The sequence below is a fragment of the Sus scrofa genome, chromosome 11 (assembly GCF_054392235.1).
Source record: "Sus scrofa isolate SSC_HxYL_T2T_F1_AM1 chromosome 11, Sscrofa_HxYL_maternal_Yorkshire_Landrace_v2.0, whole genome shotgun sequence".
Taxonomy (NCBI): domain Eukaryota; kingdom Metazoa; phylum Chordata; class Mammalia; order Artiodactyla; family Suidae; genus Sus; species Sus scrofa.
Window position 1 is genome coordinate 83,967,340 of NC_139393.1, and position 13,340 is coordinate 83,980,679.

Here is a 13,340-nt window from a genome sequence, read left to right on the forward strand (position 1 = left end):
ACACCCAGACAGAAAACAAACTTACGATTACCAAAGGGGCAAGCGGGGTGCGGCGGGGGTATAAGTTAGAAGGATGGGATTAACAGGTACTACTGCATATAAAACAGGTAAACAACAGGGACCTGCTGCATAGCACAGGCAAATCTACTTGATACCTTCTAATAGTGGAAAAGAATCTGGAAAAGAACGTATGTGTATAAGACTGAATCACGTTGTCATACACCTGAAACTAACACATTGGAAACCAACTACGCTTCAATTTTAAACATTAAATTAAAATGTGAACATGGCAAAGCATAATGGCATGTATTACGCATGTCTTAGAAAGAAAATTTTATCCGCAGAGCTATAATCTGAAACTGAAGAGCATCTGACACGTGTTCTCTTTGCTGTCCCAAGCAGAGCAAACTGCCAGACAGACAGACAGCGATCGGAGAGGTCCTTCTCCCTCCACTCTCTACTGCCCTCCCCCTGCAGCAGGAAACTTGGCAGCCAGTGCTCTGCTATAAATGGGTGTTGTGACAGCAACACAGCAACACAACCATCATTCTCCATCCTCCTGCCATGTCCGCACAAAAATAAGAGAAAAGAAGGGACGTCGCAGTCTGGGAGACACGGGAAATTCTGGATCGTGCCGTCCTGATGAGACAGTGTTTCTGGAGGAGGCAGAGTGGCGAGGTGGCCAAGCCGGGGGGAGTGTGTGCACCCTGTGAGGTCAGGGCCCCCCAAGACCCACCGGGGCGCTGAGTGGGTGCTCTGTGTGGGCCACCCCACCTGGAAGTTCAGCCGACATGGACAGAGCTCCAGCTACCCTCCAACTCCCGTCACCTGAGTGAAAGGGCACCTCTCACACAGGGACACAGGGACGCTGGGGGCTGGCCTTGATCTGCCCGGGTCTGGTTGAGCTCCTTTCAGGCTGAATTATATATTCACAGGCACCCACACAGAAAGCCTGGGACTCGCCCAACAGGTCAGGGAAATGAAGTCACCCCCCAAATGGAAAAACCAGGAAAAACCTCCAAAAGCCGACCCCGTATCTCGAACAGGGCTTTTTTTCTAGGTTGTTGCATGACTTTAACGGGCTTCAGCAAAGGTCTCCAGGAAGCCGAGGGAAGGCCCAAAACACTTACGAGAAAGGGGATGAGGAGGAGAAAATGAAAAATTAAAATAAGCGCAAGAAAGGAAGGAAATCGGCACAGAGTGAACGGTGAATGGGTCACAACTGTGGGGGACCCTTGACGAGCCCCCCCAAACCCCAGTGCAGAAGAACCGGGTTAAAGGCCCCGAAGAACAACACAGACCCTGAGTTTATGCGGAGCCGAGACTGGACACAGGGTTGGGGAAAAGGACTAAGAGGTACGGATCGAAGCACACAGTTAAAGGGCAATTTACAGAAATAAACATCTGGAAGCACTGAATGTTTATGGCAAAATCATCAGGAAAATTGCCACCAGCCTGCAGGCCGTAAACAAGTTTTCTTAAAAGAAACAAATATCAAATTGCCCTCAGATTTCACAAAACCCAGGAGACGTATTAGAAGACAAAAGGGAATATAAAATACTGTGCGGTGTTGAAGAGGAGCAATAAGGCAAAATGGGCAAAAATGAAGCAAGTACACACAAAAAAGGAGCGATTGCTAATGTTGCAGGGATACAGCATGAAGGTCCAGTTACACCTGCGTATATATACATACGTCTTCTTTTTCCTATTCTTTTCCATTATGATTGATTACGGGATCCTGAGTATCCTCCCCTCTGCTGAACAGGAGGGCCTGGTTGTTTATCTGTTTTGTAGAGAGAGAGGCGTGAATCTCTTCATCCCAAACTCCTAATCTATCCCTCCTTCCCCCCCTTTCGCCTGTGGTAGCGGCAAATTCGTTCTCTCTGTCTGTGCATCTGTTTCTGTTTTGTAAAGAAGTTCATTCGTATCATTTTTCAGCGTCCTCGAGAAGTGATATCATGTGATAACTGGTCTTTGTCGGACTTCTCGTGGCAGAATCTCGTCTAGGTCCCTCCATGTTGTCGTAAACGGCGTTATTTCCTTCCTTTTAACGGCTGAGTAATAGCCCACCGTGTACACGTACCACGGCTTCTTCATCCCTCTGTCGAAGCACATTCCGGTGGCTTCCTTGTTTCGGCTGTTGTGAGAAGTGCCACAGTGGACGCTGGGGTGCATATCTTTTCTTCTTTCTTTCTTCCTTTTTTTTTTTGGCTTTTTAGTGCCACAGCTGCAGCAGCACATGGAAGTTCCCAGCTGGGAGTCAACTCGGAGCTGTAGCTGCCGGCCTACACCACAACCACAGCAACACAGAATCTGAGCCTCGTCTGTGACCTATACAACAGCTCACAGCAACACCAGATCCTTAACCCACTGAGGGAGGCCAGGGCTCGAACCCATCACCTCTTGGATACTAGTCAGGTACGTTTCTGCTGGGCCACGATGGGGACTCCTGGGGTTCACGTATCTTTTCAAATTAGAGTTTCCATCTTTTCCGGATATATGCCTGGGTATGGGATTGCTGGATCATGTGGCAACTCTATCCTTTAAAAACAAAACATCGAGACCACCAAATAGCAAAAGCTATCTTCAGAGGCAAACGTCTCATCCTAAAATATTGTCATTATTAAAAATTAAAGAAATAGAGATAAACTTAGCATCTAATTTAGGAAGGTAGAGAAACGAGCCTTGAGAAAAAGAGGCATTTTTATAAAAGCATCAAGATTTATTCTAACTTCCTCATGAATGCCCCGGATTTCACAGAGGCTGTGACAGTGGACCGGCTGGTTAGTCACTGCAGTGCAACATTCATGCACCCTTTCTGGGGACACGTAGTCCACTGGATCCCGGTAGGGGTGCCCAGGCAGAGGACACACTGGGGGAGCCATTCTGACCTCCCAGTGACGGCCAGGTCACCCTCCCCACATGCTGGATGGAGTGGGGATGGCGGGAGAGGGCATTCCTGAGCCATCGGAGGTTGACCATCCTGGAAGGAGGTGAACTTTCTGGAAGAAGTACAGGTGGGTATGGACAGCAAGCCTCACCCCATGGGGGCTGAGAGCAGGAGTGAGGGCGAACGTCTGTCCTGGGCAGCTTGGAAAAGTCATGACCCCTTTTGAGGATTGGTTGGTGATGAAAATCATACCTGGAATCTCCTGTGGTGTCAGGACCATAGGCTGAGACAGGGCTCCTTGAGACCTGGGAAGAATTTGCAGTGATGCGGGCGAATGATGGCCCCACAATCTCATGATGGAAAAGGCTGGTCTGCCATGTCTGTTCTAACAGATAACGTGCACCCGTATCTTCTCTCCCTGAGATGAAAGCGCTCTGTCCTGATTTTTACACGAGGATTTGCGTGACCTTCTTTGAAACAAAAAGCTGTTGCAGCATCTGCTTTGAGCACAGATACTGCGTTGTTACGATCCTCCAGGACATTCTTTTGCTTCGGCTCTCTCTTAGTTTCAAAACATTTTTACACGTCTCACCAGGCCTATAGAACAGTAACGGTGAATTATTATTCTTGTGTGTCATTGGGTGAATTTTCAAAGATTTTTCCTATGGAAAAACTGAATTAAGAACGAATGGGGAATGCACCAAAGGAGCTCTTCAATACAGCAAATAAGAAAGAAAGAAAGGGAGGAGGGGGGGTGGAGGGGGGAGAAGGAGGGAAGGAAGCGGGGGGGAGGGAGGGAGGGTCCCAAAGGCAGACCACGTAAGGTGATCTCACCACCAACCAGCCCTGCCTCCGTGCAGAGGAGGCCGTGGGGGCAGACTGTAATTTCCGCAAGTGCTGCCTCGGTGGCTCCTGTTGTGCGTCTCTTCCCACACCGTAACTCTAGCACCGCCCCATCAGCAGGTGTAATCTAATTCCTCCTCCCGCGAGCCTGGGAGCTTGTGACGGCTCCGCCCCAGACGTGTGGAGGAAGAGATTCCCTGGGTCACGAAAGGCCTCCTTCGCTGGCGCATCACCCGGCGCCTGGGGTGGCAGGTACAAGTCAGACATCTGGAGGCGGCCGTGTTGGGAGGAAGCGCAGCCACACGGAGGTCGTGGGGTTCGCGCTGGTCGGTGTTCCTAGTCTTGTCATCCCGGCCCAGACATCAGACTGGGCCATCAAGCCTTCACGTGGTCCCCAACCACAGGGTCACCCGGAGTCCTTCCAGCTGAGACCATCCTGGAGCAGAGCCCGTCCCCAGACCTACATGACTTGTGACTTCAGGTGCGAAGTTCTGTGTAAGCAGAACTGCTGTGGGTTGAGTTGTGTGTCCTCAGAATTTATACACTGAGTTGTGTGCCCTCGAAACCCTAAGTCCCGCTACCTCAGGTTGTGACCTTGTTTGGTCATTACAGGTGGAATTGGTCAGGATGACGTCAGGTGGAGTGGGTGTCTAATCCCATATGACCAGTGCCCTCACATAAAGGGGACACGGGGACACGGACACCGCACGGGGAAGCTGGAAGCAGAGATGGGGTGATGCCAAAAGCCAGAGGTGGCCCCCAAAGCCTCAGGAGCTGGGAGGGAGGCTGGCATGGGTTCTCCCCGGGGCCTGGGACAGAACCAGCCCTGCAGATGCGCTGAGCCCGGTCTTCTGACCCACAGACCCAGACACAATCCGTGTCTGTCCTTTAAGCCACCGAGCATGTGGTCCTCTGTCAAGATAGCCACGGAAAACTAAAGCAGCCATGAAACCTTGGCTACTGGTGTGGGAGACCATGTCACGAGTTCGCGTCCGTTTGGCCTAAAAGACACCTGTTTGTGGGGTGACTTGGCTGCATTGTGCCTTTGGCCTAAGCAGTTAGCCGGAGGAGTCTGGTAAATCTCTAGATCTGGGTCCTCCACTCCTTTTCTTACCTGCCTTTCATACTTTCACAAGTGGTGGCTGCAAGTGCAGCTCAGAATGGAAGCCCAGGCAAAGCCCTGCCCAGGAGCCCCCAGGTCATCCTAAGTCATCAACAAACACTCGGCGACATCACCCCACAGAGGCAGAGTCACCTGCGACTACATCTCCGATTCGACCCCTACCCTGGGAACCTCCATATGCCGCGGGTGCAGCCCTAGAAAAGATAAAAAGGCCGAAAACATGAAAAAGTAAAAAAATAAAAGCGTTATCTGCCAAGGGGCCTCTCCTCAGCACCAGAAGGTCCGGGCATCCATGACACAAAGGGGCTTGAGTACCTTCGTGCCTCAGAAACGTGCACCAGGGCTTTATAACAACCATCCTCAGAGCTCCTGTGGTGGCGCAGCAGTAACGAACCAACCAGTATCCATGGGGATGTGAACTCCACCCCTGGCCTCGCTCAGTGGGTTTTAAGGATCCACTATTGCTGTGAGCTGTGGCGTGGGCTGGCAGCTGCAGCTCCAATTCGACCCCTTGTCTGGGAATCTCCATATGCCGCAGAGGGGGCCATGAAAAGAAAAAAAAAACTGGCCCCAGGCACAGAGGCTGCAGGTTTGTGCACTGCACCCCCTGTCATTGCGGACCCGACAATCACGCCCCCAGTTTCTCCGTGTCTAGATTTTGGATCCCGTGTGGCTTCACATCACAGCTCCTGATCCCAGCTGGGTCGCCTTGCTAAACAGAGTGGACTCACCCGACCGCACTAACCCAGACAGCGTTCCTCACGCCTGCTGCTCAGGGTCCCCTAGGGGCGTCAGCAGCCTGGGCCATCACTTCCTGTCTGGGCACCCAGGGCTGCCTGGCTGGGGCCGCACCTCCAGTCTGGTCCCCCAACTAGAGAGCAGCACCCCCACACGACCTGTGCGATGCCAGATGCTCCAGAAGCATGGGGTCCCCATGTGACACCCCGTCTTCCATACCCCAGGGTGCCCTGCCAGAATGCACCTAGATCCCAACCAATTCCAGCCCATCCTTCAGGACCAAGCTCCTGATCCTCGAAATTAACAACTCTTCCTGTAACAATTCCTGGTTGCCTGAAAACAGGCAAAAACAGTCCCCTAGAAAGACTGACGTCTGTTAGAGAATGACTAATAAAAATTGAGTACGTATTTGAGTGCCAAGTAGAGCCTAAGGGCGGGCAGAGGAGAAAGTGGAAGGCAGGCTGGCAAAGGTGCCCGATTTTACCAATGAGAAGCTTCAAAACTCCCCTCTGGGTTAGAAGGCGACTCCCCCACCCCCAGAGCCTTGCAGGTAATTGAGGGTGGGCTTGACCAGAAGGATGTCCATGACGGCCCCCCAAGCTCTTCTCCAGGGAGGGGTTCACAGCTGTTTAGAAAACCGCCCACTGACAGCGGTCTCCAGTTTGCTTTCAGGGTCCTGTGTTTTCAGCTGCATCTCGGATCACAAGCTGCTGTGCTGGAGGGGCTGCCGTGATCGCTTTGATTTTTGTCTGGCTGCCTTCCACCTCATCTTCCTCCCTGGCTACAGTCTTCAAAATCTGAGGCATTTTCTGCTCTGCTTCAGCAGAGATCTTTAGTCTGGTCCCTGGGCACAGCTGGCGTCCACTTCCTCTGCAATGCCCAAGCCAGTCTCTGGCAGGACAGAACGCAACTGCCCTGCAGCTCGGGTGATAACCAGACGCGTCCATCTCTCCTGCACTGAGATCATAAGGAAATTATTTTTCTGTTTCCTAATACGCTTATGAAAGTGTTTTCCATCCGATTCAGAAGGTAGCTCGTTTGCTCTGGACCATCTCCAGGATCCACTGCTCAGTCATTTTTGCTTTTGACTCCAAATTGCAGAAGTTTTTAGGAAATCACATGAGTCTACCAATAAACAAGACAGCGCATCCTCGTGATTGAGAGCTGAAACTCTGTAACAAGCGTGTCCTGGTCTGAATTTGCATGGCGTGAACCTAAGCAAAATACATCAGTTTGGGGTTTGTCCATGCATTCACTTGTTTCTGCCTGCTTAGCTCTGGCGGTCTGCAGATCTGTGCAGTGGCTGGGACGGCAGCTCCACTTTAAAAGGGCCCTACTGTTTTATAAATAAGGTCTTTTGTGTCACTTTGATTCCACATATAAGTGGTGTAATATGATATTTGCCTTTCTCGGACTTACTTCAATCGGTATAATCTCTAGGTCCATCTGTGTTGTTATGGATGGAATTATTTTGGTTTTTTGTGGCTGAGCAATGTTCCATTATATAGGTACCACATCTTCTTTAACCCTTCATCTGTCGTTGGACATTTAGGCGACTTCCATGTCTTGGCTGTTGTAAATCGTCTGCAGTGAACATTGGGGTACACATATTTTTTCAAATTGTAGTTTTCTCCATATATGCAGATTTCAAAACCAATCTTATGGTTGCCGTAGGTGAAACCCTTGGGGGGAGGGAAGACTTGCGAAGGTGAGAATAACACATACACACGACTGCATAAAACAGACGATTAACGAGAACCTCCTGTGTAGCACAGGAAAATCTACTCAGCGGTCCGTAATCATATGGGAAAAAAGAATGGATATATGTTTATATATGACTGCTTCACTCTGCGGTACACCTGCCACTAATACAACATTGTAAGTCCACTACGCCAATAAAATAAAAATTTAAAAACAGCACTATGGCTTCGAGGCTATTCTCTTTTATTTTCATGAGATAATATGGTGACCGAGAAAATATGTTGCCAGATGATGCCCAAGGGAAGGTACATCATTTGCAGGCATTCCCACAGATGTGAGGGTTGGTTCATCCTAAAACTTTCCTCTTTACGGCCTCTCAATGCGATTCAGCGTTAAGAAGACAATCAGAGAGATCCCGTGTCTGGACAGCGTCCCATTGTTTTCCGTCCTTTGCAGTCGGCATCGAGCAGCCAGACCACGGCCGAGGCGCGAGGAGGAAAGTCCGCAGGTCTTCTTTGAGTTTCCACCTTCTCGGTCTCCGCCACCATCGACAGAGAGAAATACTTCGGGGACATCTCGGGACAGCTCACCTGACCTCCAACGACTCGCAGAAGAGGGTCACTGGAGTTTACGCTCCACTGGGACAAGTTTACTCACACATATTTGGTACCTAAATGTAACGGCTCTGCTTTACCAAGACCTAGAGTCTCAGCGGACATTTCAAAGCACATTTCTTAAGCCATAAAGATGGCTTATCTGTGCATGTGCTTAATTGGAAAGTGATAACTATTGCACATACGTCTTCTACTTGCATTCTAATTTCTATATCATTTTCAAAATAGAGCTCTCGTGAGTGTGTGTGCATGTGTGTGTCGACTGTGTGTTTATATATACATGTAGAGAGATAACATGCATATATAGACACACATACACTTTTATTTGGTGAGGAGTTATACGTAAAAATAAAAATCCCTTTGTGGAAATGATGGGCTCTTATTTATGAAATTCTAGGATGCCTTTATGCATTTATCCCAGCTAATGAAGGCAATTAGATAACAAAAGGTTAAAGAATGAGAAAGCTGTTAAATCACCTCTTTAGATGAATGATCTCCAGGAGGAGGCTTCCCAAGGGCCACATCCAGGCAGAAGGAGAGGAGGATGGATGAGAGGCCGATTTGCATATGATTTGTATGCGATTTGCGTGTCATTAGCATATGTGTGCTTGCTCGGAAGTCTTTTAACGTTCAAGTTAAGGATGTCCCTTAACATGTCTTCTCCTCTTTCCTAGGCAAAAGCTCACTCATTCACACACACAGCAGCCCTGCAGGACTATTCTACAGTGAAAAAAAGGAGAAGGTATGACAGGCCAGCTGGAAAGGTAATAGGGACACTGAGGCTCACCCTGAAATCTTTGCTGGGCCATTAACAGCCTGGAGTTGAGACGGCATCTTCTTAGTTAAGAGGAGAAGGGAAATGGTACCTCTGCCTTGACCAAGAGCACCTAACCCGGGCACCAGCTCACTTCTACCTACAGCGCAATGTCAGATTCTAGTTTAGTTTGGTTTTTGTTATAAGCTTAAGAATTTTTGTTCTTAAAAGTCCCAAAGGCAGGGCTGTCTCGGGAAAAACTAAAAAGTAGGGCTCATTCTTCCGGGACCCCTTTCTGTCCAGGTGGACTGCCTTTGCTGTCATCAGTTCTTCCCTCCCACCTTTGTCAGAAGCTCACAGACATTGCTCCCCCTGAACACTGGCTCTCCTCACCCAAACGAAAACCTGCTTCCAGAAATGCTCTGATATCAGTCATTTACACCTTAGTATAAATTTGCTAACAGTTCATCTATTCCACAATAGCCATCGAGCACCTACTTGTCATCAATGTTATTGACACTTTCATTTAAACATGTTTTCTGGAGTTGCAGTCGTGGCGCAGCGGAAACGAATCTGACTAGGAACCATGAGGTTTCAGGTTCGATCCCTAGCCTCGCTCAGTGGGTTATGGATCTGGCATTGCCATGAGTTGTGGTGTAGGTCACAGACATGACTCAGATCCTGAGCTGCTGTAGCTGTGGTGTAGGCTGGCAGCTGTAGCTCCAATTCGACCCCTAGCCTGGGAACCTCCATATGCCGCGAGTGCAGCCCTAAAAAGCAATAAAATAAAATAACTAAAAAAAATTTTTGTTTTAATCATTTAAACATGTTTTCTGAGTGCTTTAAAGATCCCAAGAGCTGTGCTGAAGACATGAAGACCAGATCCTGGGCTCTGCCCTTGAGCTCACTGCCTCCTGAAGGGAGGGGGAGCAAAGAAAGGTTGGGGTGTGTGGTATTCAGGGTGGAGGGTCACTGGATTGTGTTCCCTCCACGTTCACGTGCAGTCCTAACCCCCCAGGGTGAGAATGTGACCTTTTTTTGGAGAGAGAGTCTGTACAGACAAAATCAAGCTGAAAAGAAGGTTTTAGAGGGGACCCTCGTCAGACGTAATCAGTGTCCCTAGAAAAGGGGAATATTTGGACAGAGGCGCACGGAGAGGAGGCGATGGGAAAGACGGAGGAAAGCGCCTGGAGGGGTCCCCCCCGCAGCCTGAGAGCCAGCCTGCAGCGCCATCGAGAGAGAAACCCAGAGAGCAGGCTACCTGCTGGGCACTCATCTCCTGTCCCATTCCCCCTGCTGTGCCGAGTAGAACTTTTTTTTTTTTTGTCTTTCCTAGGGCCGCTCCTGCAGCATATGGACGTTCCCAGGCTAGGGGTCGAAGCAGAGCTGTAGCCGCCGGCCTACGCCACAGGCACAGCAGTGGCAGATCTGAGCCGCGTTTGCAGCTGCACCACAGCTCACGGCCACGCCAGAACCTTAACACACTGAGCAAGGTCAGGGATCGAATCCTGGTCCTCATAGATGCTAGTCAGGCTAGTTACTGCTAAGCCACAACGGGAACTCCTCCAAGTAGAACTTCAAATGTTCTGGGGATACCAGAGTGGGGCACAGCCTGAAAGCATTCACGCCCCCAGCAGCTATTCATGGGGGCTCCCCTTCGGGGAAATTCGAAGTCATTCCAAAATATTTTGCAGACTGCGAAAGGAGAGAGCCTAACTCAATCATTTAACAGACATGGATACTATTAAAATATTATTCTCCATGTCTTGTCAACTTGTGATTTTTGGTTCCATGTTGAGAGGATACAAACAAGCACACAGGGAGCTTGCCGTCCTGTGCATTGCATTACTTGGTGTGTGGGGATGGGGCGCCGTTCTGGAGAGTTCAGGAGGCTCTGCAGAGATCCGTTTCCACAGGAGGCTCTGCAGAGGTCCGTTTCCACACCAGGACCGGGCCACTGGACAGGCTGACTTTTGTTTATGGAGCCGTGCGCAGCAAGCCTGGATGTCACCTTCCCCGAAGAAGAAAAGGCACCCTCCATGCCCCGCCCCCAGGTCCCCAGCCCTGGGCCCCTGTCCCTCCGCTTGATGCCCTGGTTCAGACTCAACCCACCAGCTGGGCCTGGGTTTGCCGATTCTGAACCTGAGCTCAAGCAATACGGCATCTCTGAGTTGAACCAGTGAGGCGGCCAGTCCAAACACCAAAGTCCTCTGGTCAGACTAACCTCTTGCGCCATCCCGGCACCTGCCCCTCCTCATCTGACTTTGAAAAGCCTTCTGTGGACTCCCAATGTTTTCTGGCTGCCATGCTCACCTCCTTGGGGCCGCTTCCCGTGGAAACACTGCACGCTCAGACACCTGCTCCCCGAGCCCTCTCTCCTGGCCCTGCCCTCTCTGCAGACTCCCCTCCAGCCACCACCCCTGTGGATCCAGGCAATGAGTCTGTGGCCGACCCTGGCTGACCTGCCACCCCTGAAGGTGCCTGGTGTGGCAAGATGGACTGGGAAGCAGAATCTCTCCTTTGGGAGGTTGGACATGAAAGTAACAAGAGAATAAAGCCACAGCAGGTCAGAGCGAGTTAGGAGGGGCACCAACAAGAGTTGGAGAGGCTGAGGGCCCCTTGTGGCTCAGCGGTAACGAATCCGACCAGTATCCATGAGGACACGGGTTCAATCCCTGCCCTCACTCAGTGGGTTAAGGATCCTGAATTGCTGTGGCCATGGCATAGGCTGGCAGCTGCAGCTCTGATTCAACCCCTAGCCTGGGAACCTCCATATGCTGTGGGTGCAGCCCTAAAAAAGAGAGAGAGAGAGAGAGATGGAGAGGCAGCCACTGGCAGCAAGCAGAGGAGAAGCAGAGAAAAGCATAGCATGAGAAGACAGAAAGATGGACACAGAAAATCTATATCTATTTTTAAATCTATGTTCTCTCCACTAATAATAATTAGTCACCTTTGTGGCTTTTGACAGGTCTGTTCCATGGGAATTCCTCTGATTGAAGGGCCTTCTTTAAAAGATATTTTATTTTGTAGAGTTCCCCTTGTGGTGCAGTGGTTTAAGAATCTGACGGCAGTGGCTAGAGTTGCTGCCGAGGTGTGGGTTCAAGCCCCAGGTCTGTGCAGCCGGTTAAAGGATCAGACGTTGCCATAGCTGTGCTTGGATTCAACCCCTGGCCTGGGATTTTCCACATGCCATGGGTGCAGCCATAAAAAAATTATTTTGCAATGCAAGATACAAATATAATAAAAAGCCACATGGAGAAAGTATCTCCACTGCAAAAAGCAGTGCTTGTGGAGGAGAAGTCAGGCCTCACCAACAGCCAAGAGGGGCCTCCCCTGAGGTCCTGGCCCCTTCCAGGCCAGCTCTGCCCTCTGGGCCATCCGAGGTCCAGGCTTGGCTCAGCCCTGCAGCTCCACCAGACATGCCAGGAAGGAAGCCACCCCCTGTGCCCCTAGGAGCTGAGCTAACCTCCTCTCCCCCGGGAGTCACTCCACATGTTACCCAAAGCCACAGCTTGCAGCTTGCAGCTGGCTCTGGCACCTCAGCTGCAGGGAGATGCTTTCTCAGGGCTGCCACACCTGAGTCTGCATTTGCCCCCAAACGCAGCCTTTCCACGCAGGCTGAGTCACAAATCAGGCTCTTTCGAGTCTGTCTCCTCGGCTGCCTCGGACACAGTGCGCTAACCTCAATTTTAACACATTCTGCTGGTGTCGATGGTGCCATTAATTTTATTTTTATATGCCCATAAATCTTTTTTAGATCCGTGTGCCGTGGTCACTTGATGCTTGTAATTAGCATATTTATGAGCTGAAGCAATCACAAGCCCACATCTCCATGTATCTTAGAGCCGGTGATGCCCAGGAAGCTGGGCCGAGTCCCAGCCAAGGGACGGTTCTCTGGGAATAGCCTACCATAACATTGGCTGTGATGGCCGCGTCGAGGCCTCGGCCGTCCATAAATGGATTCTAAACTCACGCAATGATTCCAAAGGCGCTGGTGCAGATGGCTTCATGATTTACAAGTGCGATCTTTAAAACACCCCAGAAGGGGTAGAATTTGCATTCCTGATACGGGTTGGGACTATTTATGTGGCCACGTGCAACTTCTCAGGGCCAGTGTCACCAGCACCCTTGACATAAAACAGAGCCATTCCCATAGATTCCACCACCGGGGCTCGCAGGTCACTCCAAGGACGCCTTGACCATCAGCTTCTCTGTCACTCGAGAGGCCTCCAGTTTTGCTTATCACCCAGTTCGCTCAGGTAGTATTTGGATCGTTGGGTTGGGGCGTTTGGGGATCGCCAGGCTAGCATTCTGTGCTGCTCCTGGCCAGGCTCCCGTGGCACCTTGAAAAGTTACCTGAATCCGTTTCCTATACTGCCCCCCAAACATCCTGTTTGGTCTTGAAATTAATACGATATTTGCATAATAAGTAAGAGGAAAGAGCTGTAGTTATACCTCCAAGTAAACTGAATTCAATACATTAAACTTCTTACCTTAAAACAGAAAACCAGAGAAAGGCAGATATGAACTCCACGGGCTCCCCCATGGTCCTCCTTTGAAATGTGCATTCCTCTCTTGCGCTTAAAACATGTCAACTGTCCGAGAAATAATCTGCCTACACATTCGGGATTGTGTCTCCTACATAAGGACCGTGACACGTGGTGGGGGAGAGAGACA

The 13,340-nt window shown here is 50.2% G+C and overlaps 1 long non-coding RNA gene across 2 annotated transcripts in view; it reads right to left on the bottom strand.

The window, feature by feature from the left end:
• The window catches only part of LOC106505361 (uncharacterized), a 28,960-nt gene that overhangs the window by 12,124 nt on the left and 3,496 nt on the right, over window positions 1–13,340 (bottom strand). Inside the window, exon 1 of one of the 2 annotated variants that reach the window (XR_014819951.1) lies at window positions 3,143–3,323. The exons of the other annotated variant lie outside the window; for it this stretch is intronic. This is a non-coding gene — a long non-coding RNA (uncharacterized LOC106505361). Of the gene's footprint in view, window positions 1–3,142; window positions 3,324–13,340 lie in introns of those variants that run through there. 2 annotated transcript variants of the gene reach the window in all.